Source organism: Euphorbia lathyris, chromosome 1, assembly GCF_963576675.1.
Source record: "Euphorbia lathyris chromosome 1, ddEupLath1.1, whole genome shotgun sequence".
Taxonomy (NCBI): domain Eukaryota; kingdom Viridiplantae; phylum Streptophyta; class Magnoliopsida; order Malpighiales; family Euphorbiaceae; genus Euphorbia; species Euphorbia lathyris.
The window spans coordinates 139,648,558-139,661,131 of NC_088910.1; the positions used below are offsets into that span (position 1 = coordinate 139,648,558).

Below are 12,574 nucleotides of genomic sequence, written 5' to 3' on the forward strand. Positions count from 1 at the left end.
GTCTTATCTGGAAATGACACCAAATCCAGTGGGCTTCGAGGAACAACAGAATAAACCACAGCAAAAGGGCTGAAACTCGTACTGCGATTAACAGCATGGTTGTGTGCAAACTCAGCTTTGCTCAACACTACATCCCATGTCTTAGCCTTGTCACCAATCAAACAACGCAACAGATTGCCTAAGGACCGATTCACAACTTCAGTCTGCCCATCAGTTTGAGGATGGTAGGCACTACTAAAATTCAATTGCGTATTGACCATTTTCCACAAACTCCGCCAAAAGTGACTAACAAATCGAGTGTCCCGGTCAGACACAATGGATGCTGGCAAGCCGTGCAGTTTGTAAACCTCTCGGAAGAATAATTGAGCTACTTGAACAGCATCAGTTGTTTTTTTACAAGGAATAAAGTGTACCATTTTAGAAAAATGATCCACCACAACAAAAATAGAATCATTACCCCGTTGTGTACGCGGTAACCCCAACACGAAGTCCATACTGATGTCTGTCCACGGCTGTGTAGGAACAGGAAATGGATGATACAATCCTGCATTAGTAGCTGTTCCCTTCGAAACTTGACACACGCGACACCTCTGTACCAATTTCTCCACTTCTTTCCTGATAGAAGGCCAGAAGTAATTGGCCTGAACCAACTGCAAGGTACGATCCCGACCCACATGACCTTCTCCGTGCAGCTCTTCAATAATTTTTAACCGCCAACTACAATCAGGGACACACAACTGGTTGCCTTTGAACAGAAAACCATCTTGAAGGTGGTAACCTGTACGCTCTCCAGCTCGTACTTTTGCCAAAACACCAGCAAAATATGGGTCAGTATCATACAATTCAGCGAAAGAGTCGAATCCAAATACCTCAACCGACAATTTGCTGAGCAACCCTCTTCTCCTACTCAATGCATCTGCCACCTTGTTGGCAACCCCAGATTTATGTTTTAGAACAAAGGTGAACTGTTGCAGATACGCAACCCATCTCGCATGTCTGGCTGAAACTTTGTCTTGACTATGCAAATGCTTCAACGCTTCATGGTCAGTGAATAACACAAACTCCCGCAGGAACAAGTAATGCCTCCAATGCTTAATGGCCTGCACAACTGCGTAAAACTCAACATCATAAGTACTGTACCGCAGCTTCGCTCCTGACAGCTTCTCACTGAAATACGCCACTGGCCTATTATTCTGGCTGAGTACAGCTCCAATTCCCATCTTGGAAGCATCAGAATGAAGCTCGAAAGGCTGCTGAAAATTAGGAAGGACTAGAATTGGGGCCGAAGTAAGGCGATCCTTGATAAGCTCAAAAGCTGACTTCGCCTCGTTGGTCCACACAAACTTCCCGTTCTGCTTCATACAATCAGTAATAGGAGCCATGATACTACTAAAATGAGGTATGAAACGCCGATAAAATGACGCCAGCCCATGAAAGCTTCGAACTTCAGTAATAGTATTAGGGCGGGGCCAGTGTCTGACAGCCTCAATTTTGGACCCATCTACCTGCAAACCCACATCTGAAACAACATAACCAAGAAACAGCACCCTGGTTGACATGAAAACACACTTTTTGACAGCAGCAATAAACTGCTCTCTCCTCAAAACAGTGAGAACCTCCCTCAAGATAGCCAAATGTTCAATGAGATTTTTACTGTAAATCAGAATGTCATCAAAATACACGACAACACTAGTACCAATAAAAGGTCTCAAGACCTGGTTCATAACTCGCATGAAAGTGCTAGGAGCATTTGACAATCCGAATGGCATCACCAGCCACTCATAAAGCCCTTCGCATGTTTTGAAAGCTGTTTTCCACTCATCTCCATCCCGAATACGAATCTGATGGTACCCACTCTTCAAATCCAACTTTGTAAACACAGTAGCTCCACTCAACTGATCCAACAGGTCATCTAAGCGAGGGATAGGAAAACGGTACCTGATCGTGATTTTATTGATAGCTCTACTATCCACGCACATTCTCCAAGTGCCATCTTTTTTTGGAATCAATAGGGTTGGTACTGCACAAGGGCTCAAACTCTCTCTAATGTACCCTTTTGCTAGCAACTCCTCTACCTGTCTCCTCAACTCTTCATGCTCGCCCGGACTCATCCTGTAATGTGGACGGTTGGGTAATGCAGCACCTGGCTCAAGATCAATCTGGTGTTGAATTTCCCGCATGGGTGGTAAACCATTGGGCAATTCTTCTAGGAACAGATCATGAAATTCTGACAGCAATGGCTTAACTTCGTCTGGGATCACCCCTTCTTGATCTGCTCGCTTACCCATCAACAAGTACACCACCTCAGTATCCCGAAGCTCCTCCTCCAGTTGTACCCGATTCACCAATAAGACGCTTCCGTTGGGCGCTGCTTTACTGACTTCCTCCTTCGTAGGGACCAACACAATTTTAGCACCATTGAAAACAAAACTGTAAGTATTGGTCCTACCATTGTGGAACGCGATCCGGTCAAACTGCCACGGTCTCCCCAATAGGAGATGGCACGCATCCATGGGTACCACATCACACCACACCTCATCTTTATATCTAGTTCCCACAGAAAAAGATACCAAAACTCGTTTGGTCACAGTCAACTCACCTCCCTGCTTCAACCAGGCCAATTTGTATGGTGCAGGATGCTTCTCGGGTACTAGTTCCAACTTCTTAAGTGCCTCTGTTGAGATGATATTCTCACAGCTTCCAGAATTAATAATAAACTTACACACCTTCCCCTTAATAGTGCAAGTGGACTGAAATATATTATTTCGTAGCCACCGTTCCTCCACAGCTCGGGGCGTGAAGCACGATCGCCTTATAACCAGCGAAGTCCCAACATCTCCTATCACGATCTCTTCATCTACAGGCTCCTCATCATCAAAGACAGGTTCTCCATCAATTTCTCGATAATGGACATTCTCCTCTCCTTCTGTATCAGCAAACATCGCTCTATTTCCTGCCTTTCGACAGTCAGCCTGTCTATGCCCAACCTCACCGCATGAGAAACACTTCATAGAGCTACTGCTGGGTGCACTTCTTCTGTTAGCACTAGGTGCCGCTGCTGTTGTAGGGGCTGAAGTTTGAACAAATTCCCGCGTTCCTCCTACAAACTGGCCAAACCCGACAGACTGCCCGAACCCGCTAACACGCCTCTTTTCCAGTTGGACTGCCCTTTGGTGCGCGGCAAAAACCGACATGGAATCAAACATATTGACGGTTTCCCTGATCTGTTCTCGCAAACCACCAATATACCTGGCCACCAATTGATCTTCTGTCTTATATACCTCGTTCCGAGCAATGAGCTGGTAAAAGTCGGTCGTATATTCATCAACTGAACGACTCCCTTGCCGCAGATTCTGCAACCTCTGGTACATAATACACTGGTAATTGTATGGCAGGAACGTCGCCCGCAACTGCTTCTTCATCTTCTCCCAACTTGTAATTTTCGATTTGCCCAGTCGAACCCTAGTTAGCTTCAACTGCTGCCACCACGCCATTGCCCTATCTCTGAGCCGAGTAGCGACTAAAGGAACCCTTTTGTTTTCAGGAACACCCTTAAACTCTAGGATTTCTTCCACAGTGGTCAACCAATCAAGAAACTCTTCAGGTTGAAGGGAACCTCGAAACTCAGGAATCTCCGTCCTCATTCCAGCCTCCCAACGCCTATCGTCTCCCACATTACGTGGTGGACGAGGCCTCCTGACTTCTTCATAATACTCCTCATCAGTCCCTTCTTCGTCAAAATCAGCAGCGAACGGATTCCTGTGCTGATAATGATACTGCGGATTAGGGTTTCGTTGTCCGTGAGTTGCGAACATGTCACCCAACCTCCGTGTCAGCTGATCCACGATGTCATCGAATCGCTGTTCGAATCGTTGCCCTATCGCTTGCTCAACTCGCTGTCCAATCCTTTGTTCCAGCTGTTGTTGATCCTCTCGCGCGTTAATCTCATCCACCACTCTTCTTTTGGGCGGCATGACGATAACGGTTTAGGCTCTGATACCAACTGATGCAGCAGAAATAAACAGACTTTCGTTCTAAACACTTGCTCGCGCACGAACAAAGCTTAAAACCGTCAACTATCGTTGAATCGCGCACGACTAACGAAAATTGGAAAAAAAGAGAATAAACTTTGAAATTCTTATTAATCAATAACTGCCTTACATAAGGTGGAGGTCGAGCCTTTATATAGGCTGACAAAATAAAACCTAATCCGAAACCTAAAAGGAAAAGGAAAACAATAAAATAAGAAAAGTGCGCTAAAACACAAAAAGCCCGATTTGAGGCCCTAAACGACCTCGGATGGCTAAAAAACACGTCCACCATCGGTCTATAGACCGATGGGTTTGATTCAATGGGCCGAATCCAACAAAATTAGGGTCCGAAATCGCTAAATTCCAACAACCCGTTTTATCTTCAAAATTTCAGTTTCGGGTCCGTTTTCTCCAAATAGTTTAAGGCCCGCTCCACTTCATCATCACTCAACTTCGATTTGTCTCAAAAAAAAAAAAATAAAGAACTTAATTAGTTGTGCTTCGTAACTTTTGACCCTCAATCTGATCCCATAAAATTTGCAAGGAACCAATTTGAAACTAAAATGCTGGTAAAACGACATTTTAGTTATGATATTCAAACTTTCTATGTAATTATTTTAGCATTTTGATCTAAATTGATTAAATTGATTGGTTTGATATATTACTCCTAAAATATAATATAATTTCTCAATTAACACATAATTAATTTAAAAATGATACGTGTTGATAAATATTATTTTCTTAAAAAGCAAGAAACACCTCATCTATGAAAATAAAGTAGAACTTACCAAAAACAAAGCCTTGATATGATTTCTAGTCAACTTGATCTCTGAATTTTCATCCTCCATAACGTCAAAAATAATGTCAAGAAAATCCTTAGCCTCATATTTCTCAACTTCATTTCTCTTCTTCCTCATTTCTTCCCTTTCTGTAATAAGCTTTTCAAGCAACACATCCTAAGCCATGTGTTGGCTATAAACCCTTTTCCTGAACCCCTGAAAATCCAAAATATCAGCGCATCATGAATCACAGACATAATGGAACTCAAAATATGCAACAGACTCTGCATTTTTTCAAGCATGGAATACTGAAACATATGCTATATTTAGATTATGCAGATGCAGTTACTACCAGCAAAAACTCTATTTCAGACCCTAAAGTTGGTCTGCACTAAAAAAGATATCTATTTTGAAGAGAGTTTTACAGATTAAGAGAAGATATTCTTTTGTGTTTAGGATAAGCACTTATAACCATAAAAGGTATAGGATAATTTGGTTACAAGTGTCTCAATTCTCAAATAAATTTTGTAATTATGGGAAGGAATAAAAAATATGGCTAAAACAATGTGTATTAACCAAGGTCATATTGCAGTTAATATTCATTTTACAAAACAAAGGTTTCGTGTATTACTATGGCATCAAAAGCACCATACACTGCCATTGCTCCACCTTATCCAGACACACCAAATGCTAGAGTTACAATATCCTTGGTGCATGCAGTCCTGAAATGGAAGGAATTTTCATTTTTAAGTAGAAAAACACAACGTAGAGGAAATGAAAAGTACTATGATGTTAAAGAAGTCAGCTTTCATCAAATTGTGAACATATTAAAATGAACAATTACCATACAAATGCTTGTTGTAATCCTGAATATGCAATTAGAGGGATAACTAATAACATATTTGCATTGAATGGGAAGAAACTGAAAACCAATTAGTCATTTTAAGTAAAATATATCACTTTAAGCAAGTCCAAGAAGCCAATAAGACACTTAAGCAATTTTAGAGGTTTAGCTCGAAACTTCGGGGAGCCAATCAGATTATTTGACCAAATATAGAGCCTCTAGTGTACTAAGCCTAAATCAAATAACAGAATATGCTATGCATATTATAAAGATGTTATCTTTTTTATGTTGCCTCTATAGTATATTGCAGACCTTGAGCTAATTTCTACCCATTTTCTCTAGAACTAATAGTAATACAATATTAAAAAAGAAAACAAAAACCTCTGCCTAACCATTTACAAAAAGACCAAAATACAAGCAGGAAAACAAATATTTGAGGAGAAATTCAAACCTGTGAAGCATTGAGACCCAAATCTAGCAAAGTTGGGATCTCCCCAGCCTCCATATCTCCTCTTGATGGAACCCCCCTTCAATTGACCCAATGCAACAATTGTCTTCCTAACATCCAATCCCTGCACTTTTTCCTTGAATCCACCATAGTTGGATGGCATATCTTCCAGCTTGAAATGAATATCATCCACATGATACAAATTACTTCCCCAATAATACTTAACCTTAATTTCCTCATCCTTCATAGCTGCCTCAATATTCTCCTCCGCCTTAACTTCATCATGAGAAACCTCTCTATGAGCATAAAAAGCATCACCACCAATAGCCTTAGCCAATTCAACCAATACAATTTCTGGCTGCCCAATTCTAGCCACAAGAAGAACCATAAGTCATCATAAATCAACAACTGACTCAATTATAAAAGAAGAACCATAAGTCCCAATCTTGTCGAATCCAAAAGAGGATTTTCATACTCCCTCAGGTCAAAGCAATAAACAGGCAAAACAGAAAATGATTAGCAGAATTAAGGCACCCATTATCCTGGACATGTAAGTCATTGAGGAACCAAGTGATGGATGGTAGAAAAATTCGGACATCATTAGAGGGATCAAAGGGGTGATGAGGGTCTAAAGAGAGAGTATTCTGCAAAGGATTGGAGGAAATTGTAGACTTGAAAGAAATCTTAGGAGGATTGATTTGTTAGGGATAATGTTCCTATTATCTTGTAAATAGATTCCTATCTAGTTAGAGTCTCAATTTGTCTATATCACTAGCTAGGTAGAGTTTCATCAGTGGCAGAATCTTGTGATTGTAGGGTTTGGGGGTGTAATCCATTGGACATAAAATTTGTGTTCCCTAAAGTTAATAATTGAAATAACAAGTAGGTCAATAGTTATAAAAAACACAAAATTAGCAATTAAATTAAAGTCTCACATAGGGAGAAGAGGGAGTTGTTAAGCTTACTTATTTGTAAGGAATTAGAGAATAGAATCATTGGGACGAGAAAGAAAGAGCTTGCTAATCCAACCAGAGCTTCTTGTGCTCAACATTCGATGAAATCAGAGATGAAACCATTGGTGAAGAATCGTGAAATCTCACGCTGGCATAGACATCCAAAATCGCAGGATGGTTCTAGGGTTTTTTGCAATGACGGTGAGAATGGAACGCAATATGTTAGGGTTTGTGCCAAAAGAAATAAATGGAGTAGACGAGATCATCGTGAGAGAGAGAAAGGGAAATGGGTTTGATTAGGGTGAGAGAGGGAAAGTAGTTCAGGTGTGTAAGTGAAAGTATTGGGAAAAAGTGAAAAGGGTAAAATTATTGGAGGGAAGTGAAAATGGTAAAATTAGTGGTGGGAAGTCAAAATTTAAAATGAAATTAATGGTGGGAAATAGAAATATTATTTTGGTGGGAATTTATGATGGGAAGTGAAAACTTTATTTACTAAATTTTTAATTAGTTAGATCAAATTCTTAATATATTAATTAATATAGTTTTTTTTTTGTTAGTTTTTTTTTCTATTGCTAGTTAATAAATATTAGGGATAAGATGTAAATTTTCCCCTAATGTTTTTGGAGAGGTGAATATTTATCCCTAACATATGAAATGATGCAATTTTATCTCTAATGTTATCAAACAAGATCAATTTTACCCTTATCTAACAGAAAATTTAAACAGACTGGTTTACTGTTATTTAACTCGTTATTTAATTATCATATCAGACCTTACAAACATCAATTATGGGTAAAATATTTATTCTATCATTTACACAATTACAAATAACATGCCGAAATGACAATATTTAAGTTCAGATACAAGTTAATCATAAAAAAATGTATAAAACGCTTACCATGTTATTAAAACAGGTATAAACAATCCGTAAAAATATACATAACTGTTTTATTTTATCAATAAACTTGTCTGGAAGATCTGACGTAATAGTCAATAATTGTCAAATTAGTCGGTTCAAATTTTTTACTGTGTAGGGGTAAAACTGAACTTGCTTGACAACGTTAGGGGTAAAATTGCACAATTTCATACGTTAATGGTAAATATGCACTTCTTCAAAAATGTCGGGGGAAAATATGGACCTTATCCCTCAATATCTTTACACTATTTTTAGTCAATAAACACAATTATTTACAAATTATATGTAGAACCATTAATTAACAAGTGTTGAAATTAAATTTATCAAATTAATTAGGTATAGTGATTGTATTTTTATTAAATGCAACATTGGAATAGTATTTTTACATGACACATCGTTGCTTTATCTAATTATCAAGTTAAAAAAGGCAACGACGCGTTGTAAATGTCATATTACTGTTGCCTTAGTTCCAAAAAAACAATTAAAATAAATCAAAAGCAACAGTTTATACATAATCGTTGCATTTCAATTACATAAACATGAACAATAAGAAAAAATCAGATAATGCAACGATAATCATCAATGAAAAGTAGAAAATATCTATTTTTTCCCAAGGACTGTGGAGTGATCGGTCCACACACGTGTGTGTGAACTAGCTCAAGTGGCGCCTTTGCTCTTGACATGGACTCCTTTGGAAAACTGGTTCTGAATTGTTTTCCAACAAGACATCCTTGACACAGTTGATGAGGCTGGTCAATGTGAGGCAATTTGTTTACCATCTGCTTCTGTCCCAACTGCTTCAGTCCTCCAAAATTGAGATGTCTGTACCGTAAATGCCAAAGCAAAGGGGGACTTTGCACACAAGCTTTCAAACATTTGGCCACGTCCGTCTGAATGTTAATTGTGAACATTCTGTTTCTCGTCATGGGTACTCGTGCAATCAGATCCTTTTTCTCATTCAACAGGAGTAGTTTCCGGTCCACCATGTGAACTTCATAATTTTTCTGCAGTAACTGTCCCAAGCTCACAATATTGCTTTTCATGCTAGGAACATAAACTGGTGAGCGCCATTTTTGAGCCGAATAAGAATGGTTCCTTTGCATGTAATAGGAACCTTAGAGGAATCTCCAAATACAACATTACCGCGAACGGATTCATAGAACTCCACGAACATCTTCTTGTCACCACACATATGGTTACTTGCCGCATTGTTAAGATACCATATATTATTTTCGCGATTTTCTTCACCTTCGTAGGTAAGTAACACAGTGCCAGTTACTTCCTCATCTTGAATATTATTGGCAGTCTCCTCTACCTCCTTAGGGGGACTCCAACATTCTACCGCATAGTGACCGTACTTAGAGCAATTATAACATTGAATGTTGGACTTATCGCGTCCTTCATTTGGCCTCCAATTTCCTCTTCCTTCACCGCGTCCTCGACCTCTTCCTCTGGCTCTGGTGAATTGAGTGCTTCTGTCATTATTATTGTTGCCGTTTTCATTTCTGCCTTGACTTCTGCCACGTCCTCGTCCTCTACCATTTCCTCCTTGACCTCTTCCACGTCCTCTGCCGGACTGACTATTTTCGCCATTTTTAAACACAGTCTTCATTGCTAAGACTTGTTCTACAAAATCTTCTCTTCGTTTTTCAAACCGCTCCTCGCGTGCTTGTAATGACCCTATAACTTCATCAACGGACATTTCGCTGATGTCTCTAGACTCCTCCATAGCCACCACTACGTAATCAAATTTTGGTAGTAGTGATCGCATAATTTTTTCAACAATTCTGGACTCTTCAATTTTTTCTCCATACTGTCGCTTCTGATTTACGACAGATTTTACTCGGGATGAGTAATCACTAATGGCCTCCGTCTCTTTCATCCTCATCGTCTCAAATTCTCCTCTCAGCATCTACAAACAAACTTTTTTAACTTTCTCCTCCCCTTGAAGAGAAACTCGTAGGATTTCCCACGCTTGTTTGGCGGTGGTAGCTTCGGCTACTTTCTCAAACATTAATTCATCCAAACCTTGATGGATGAGAGTAAGCGCCTTTTGATCGCTTTTGCGATTTTTCTGCAGAGTATCTTTTTCTGCCTGTGTCAATGCTGCCTCATTAGTCGGGACTATGTAGCCTTTTTCGATAATATCCCAGACATCTTGACATCCAAGTAACGCCTTCATTTGAATACACCAACTTGAATAATTGGTTTTGGTGAGGTGAGGGTATTGATAAGGAAGTTTGAGACCGTCTGATATTTTTTATAGGGTCTGTTTGGCGGAAGACTGACTCTCGTAATATGGCTCTGATACCACTTTGTTGAAAATAGATGGATTAAAATTATAATTAAGAAGGACTGACTTTGTAAATTATGAGGACGGGATATAATTTGCGGAAATTTTTTTACGGAATATAATGGTACATAACACTCTTTTTATTTCTTTATATTACTTGTTGAAACACCTTTCCACATGATTTTGATTTGACAAAATTATTTAAGTAAACGATGAAAAATATTCTAACACATTAAATTTAAATGCTTTGATTTATTCACACTAATGTGTTTGTTCAATGTTGAGTTTATTGTTTATAAGACATTAAGATAAAAAGCTTAAAGGCCCATAAGTGGAAGTCAAGCCCAAGTCAACAGATCAAGACCACACGGCCCAAGAATTCAAAACGCGATCGTTCTAAACAAAGTTCAAGCTCAGCGTGAAGAAGGATCGAGAAGCCTTCTATCAATTGCTTCAAGATGAAGCTGCTGAGTCGAACGACAAGAAGTACAAGTCAGCGGCAGAACAGAATCAACTTCGAGACAAAGTATTTCTACTTTGGGTAAAGTTCAGAAGGCGCAGAAAGCTGTCTGGAAGACTTTGCCGTAAATGTCGAAACATTCTGTTTATATGACAAAAAGCTGTTGATCACTGGCGTAGATAGAAGATGCAAGAATCTCATTGGCCAATGACACTGAGCATGTCCTGAGTGACAATGACAGGAAGCCGTTAGCCTCCAACGGTTATTTCGAAATTCGAAATTACCGGTGCTTGAAGTGTCACTATATAAAGGCCTCTCATCTGCTTCAATCGATGTAGATCTTCAACTAGTCGAAACGCTGACCAAATTCATACTTGAAGTTCTGTGAGAAAAACAAAGCAAAAATCTTACACCAATTTCCAATCATTGTGTAAAAGTCTAGAGTGATTTCAATTCATCTAAAGTGTCTTAGCAATTGTTGTTTAGGACAAACACTTTATCATTTCTAGAAGAATAGAAATGAGAAGCTGAGTACTCGGTTATAGTACTCAGCGATAGATATAGGAGTGAGTAGAGGTATAGAGGAAGGTACTCTTGTATACTAAGCTTCTATTGTAAAAGGTTTCGTGCTCTACCTTTAAAGAGCTCAGTAGAGAATTCAAAAAGCTCGGAACGCGTTCCGGGGACTAGACGTAGACGGAGAGGCCAAACCAGGATATGTCTGCTGAGTAACATATTTCTAACCCTTAAACTCCTTTATATATTGCTTGCTATAAAACTGACGAAGTAACGAACTCACGCTGAGTTGAGTGCACTAAGAAGCTGAGCTCAGGAATAGACTCTAAGTGTGATCTCCTGACTCAAGGAAAGAAACAGACTTATTCACAAGTTGACTAAGCTTGTGTCTTAGAACTACTTAGTGCCACTGTGTAAACCTTTTCTAATGAAAAGAAGTCAGCCTTAACGGACAAAATTTTAAATAGTTCCTAACCCCCCATTGGAACTAACCTTGTCACGTTATAAGGGACCAACAAGTGGTATCAGAGCTTAAAAGCTCATTGAGCAAGGTATAACTACCTTGAGCTGGTCCCCACAATGGCTGAGAACAGCACTCATTTTCTCCCAGGAAATCAGACAACTCAGATTTTACCTGAGGGACTGTCCATAACTCGGCCTCCTCTATTCTTCGGGTCTAACTATACCTTTTGGAAGAATAGAATGAAAAATTTCATTCAGGCAACAAATATGAGTGCATGGCTATCTATAGTCCAAGGCCCATTTGTTCCTGTTGAAACTATTGACGGCCAAACGGTTGTTAAAGCTGAGACTAAGTGGACAGAAGATGATCTCAAGAAGCTACAAAATCATGCTTCAGCTATAAACATGCTTCACTGTGCGTTAGATGCTGCAGAGTACAACAAAATTTCAGGTTGTGAGTCAGCGCAGGAGATCTGGAAGAAACTAGAGGTCACCTACGAAGGAACCAACAAAGTTAAGGAGTCCAAGATGAACCAGCACATGAGGTTATACGAGCTGTTCGAAATGAACGATGATGAAGGAATCTCTGACATGAACTCAAGATTCACAAACATAATCAACGAGCTCAAGAGACTTGGCAAGATCTTTACTGAGGAAGAGCAAGTCAAGAAGATACTGAGGAGTCTTCCTAAAAGTTGGCAAGCCAAGAAAACTGTTGTTAAGGAAGCTCAAGACTTGACCACCTACAAATATGATGAACCCATTGGCTCGCTGCTGACCCATGAGATCTCAATGAAGAACTTTGAGGTGAAGGAGAAGTCTGAGGATAAGAAGTAAAAGTTGTTGAAACACCTTTCCACAAGATTTTGATT

The 12,574-nt window shown here is 39.4% G+C and overlaps 1 pseudogene; it reads right to left on the reverse strand.

The window, feature by feature from the left end:
* Nucleotides 1-6,099: 6,099 nt before the first annotated feature.
* LOC136219686 (blue-light photoreceptor PHR2-like) lies at nucleotides 6,100-9,859 on the reverse strand (annotated as a pseudogene).
* Between the last annotated feature and the right edge of the window lie 2,715 nt (nucleotides 9,860-12,574).